The sequence below is a fragment of the Pinus tabuliformis genome, chromosome 7 (assembly GCF_031772625.1).
Source record: "Pinus tabuliformis cultivar Carrire ecotype Pingquan chromosome 7, CPIR1, whole genome shotgun sequence".
Lineage (NCBI taxonomy): Eukaryota > Viridiplantae > Streptophyta > Pinopsida > Pinales > Pinaceae > Pinus > Pinus tabuliformis.
In genome coordinates this window covers 1,778,518,465-1,778,521,247 of record NC_142293.1, presented here as the reverse complement: position 1 = coordinate 1,778,521,247, position 2,783 = coordinate 1,778,518,465, and the positions used below count along the sequence as shown (strand labels likewise).

Sequence of the window (2,783 nt, the reverse complement as noted above, 5' to 3'; positions counted from 1 at the left end):
TTCAACATGGCTATACTGTTCTTTACAAGGTAGCTTAATTATGTGTCTTGGATTTTTCTTTTTCCTTTCAACGCAACACCAAAAGTTCCCTGGTAGATAAAAGTGGTAGGCAAGTCCCCTGGTAGATAAAAGTGGTAGGCATTTTGTTTCCCTGTGTAATCATGGAATTTCCCTCATTTGCATTATCTTACCCTCTACTATTGATATAGTACAGTGCCTCTCAAATGTCAATTCTTAACATGTCATTTTCTTCATTACATCAACATATTATTTTAAAATAAATAACACTCTGACTTATTCAATTTTTTTAATAGTAGTCATTCTTGTTTTTATCACTTTTTTTTTGGACACGTTCTTCATTTTTCATTTTCACAATAAGTATTACATACATTTATTTATTAAGTAACACATTCTCAACACATTATTTGTGTGTTCATCATGATATGGTATTTGTACGCAACTGGTACTTGTAGGTAACAGTTCATTCCATTCAAATATTTAACCAAATCTTGGTTTGCATCCATAAAAATTGCATTTGATGTATTAATCTAGGGTGACATTGATTTAGTCGCTTGTCCATGTCAACAAGCATAGGTAACACCTATGCTAATATGCTATCCATATTCTCTTTTCTTCAACTTTAAGTTTCTCAACACATTATTTGTGTAGTCATCTTGATATAGTATTTGTACACAACAGTTCATTCCATTCAATTATTTAACCAAATCTTAGTTTGTATCCATAAAAATTGCATTTAAGGTATTAATTTGGGGTAACATTGATTTAGTTACTTGTCCATGTTAACAAGTATAGGTAACACCTCTGCTAATATGTTATTCATATTCTCTTCTTCAACTTTAAGTTTTGCTAAAAGTGATTGCCATATCCCTAGGTTACCTTATTCGGGTATTTGTTTATTTCTAATCATCATTTTGAATTCCCCACCTATTTGTCAAGGCATATTAAGAAAATGGAATCTTATATATATTTAATATACCCATTAGTTGAGGTGTGTATTTCAGACACATATATGCATGTATATATATTATTATGTTGTCCTTTTTAGATTATGGTATATGGAGAGCATCGGTGTCTTTACTCTCCTGGTTTTGTTTGCAGGGAAAAAATATGTCCTGTAAATAAATGGCATCCTATTTTGCCTTTGTTGAAGAGTCCATAGAGCCCTCCCCCATGGAGTGTGCGGGTTACGAGCAGTATGTGCATCTCCCCAAGCTCAGTGCCATGTGGAAATTCAAGGAATGGCCTGGTTGGTCTAGAGAGGGGTTGGTAAAGGCTGCCTTACAGTCATTGGAGATTACTTTTCGGTTTGTTTCGTCTGTCCTCTATGACACAAGGACTTACATTGACAAAGAGGAATGGAAGAGAAGGCTTGAATCCTTAATTGGTTCCCAGATTGAGTTGATTTCAATGATTTGTGAAGATGACAAGCAGGTTCCCACTGTTCAGTTGTCAGTAAGTAGTGGTGTTCTTGCTACGAAAGTTGCCCATGAGGTATGGCAGAGACCTGGTGCTTTACCTGTGGTTAGCAGAACAAGTGAAGAGAGCTTACTTCCTCGTTTGGGTACATGGAAAAGAGCTGAAGCTATGGTTTCTAGAATATGGCTTGCCATTGAAGGCCATATGCAGAGGACTCCCTTCACTTTAGGTCTAGGGGAACCAAATCTGTCAGGTAAGCCTATTCTTGAATATGATAGAATCTGCAAGCCAAGATATTTGCACTCTTTAAAACAACATAAACAGTTCCATAATCCAGAAGATGCCACACTCTGCAATGTCCTCCAGATCTTTGAGGCCTGGGTATTTGTAGGCCAAGAATTGTTGCACAGAATATATCAAAGAATAGACTCTAAGGATTTCACAGGAGCATCCACAGACTATTGGATGGTTGAAAGGATATGGAAGAGGCTCACAGAAATTGTGAATTTGCTTCTAGTGATGGACCCAGATGATCTCCTTTGCCTTAAACACTAGTTGGTAATTAGCAGCACCAGTACGCCTGCAAGCGCATATTGCCTTCGGTCTTCCCCCCTGAGAGACCTTACAAATGCATGCAAGGAACTAAGGCGTCTAGTGCCCAAAGTCATGGGTGTTGAGGCCGATCCAAAGGGTGGACCAAGGCTCCAGGAGGCACTTATGCATTTGCTTCATTCACATGGACTTCCCTCACATAGCACTTTAGATGCTTATCATGCTACAACAATACATGTCCTATTGGCCTTCCAGGCAATAGAAGTCGCGGCGAAAAGGTTTTTCTTCTCATATCAACAACTGGTAGTAGCAGCCATGGGTAGCATTGAAATGAAGGGTCCATCATATCTAGGTGCTTGTGATGCCCTGTGTCAGATATATTTTGAACCACCTTATTTCCCTAGTGTGGATGGTGCAAAGACATTTTTGGGTTACTATTGGCACTAAAATTCTACAACTATGGTGGATGGTACACTGGAAGATCTACAGACAAATCAAGTGAAGTTTACAAGATAAAGAACAACGCCTTCAGTTTTTCAAAGAATAACCCCAAATTCATACATACACTTCTTACATTGATAGTTTTGAATATTGTACATCGAATTATATTGGATATAGGATTAGACTCATTTCGGTTTATCCCCATCAGTGGGAGAAATCAATAGAACAGTGCTAGAAATTTGAACAAATTTTTTTTTCCCTCTCCAACATGGATAGGATACTAAGGATTCATAGTGTGTAATTCCTCCTCTGTTAAATACTGTCAAGAGATTGTCCAAAATTAAAAAGGTAAT

At 37.4% G+C, this 2,783-nt stretch overlaps 1 pseudogene; it reads left to right on the top strand.

Moving 5' to 3' along the window:
• The first annotated feature begins 1,143 nt into the window (after nt 1–1,143).
• On the top strand, nt 1,144–2,475 carry LOC149255467 (nematode resistance protein-like HSPRO2 pseudogene; annotated as a pseudogene).
• Nucleotides 2,476–2,783: the final 308 nt, after the last annotated feature.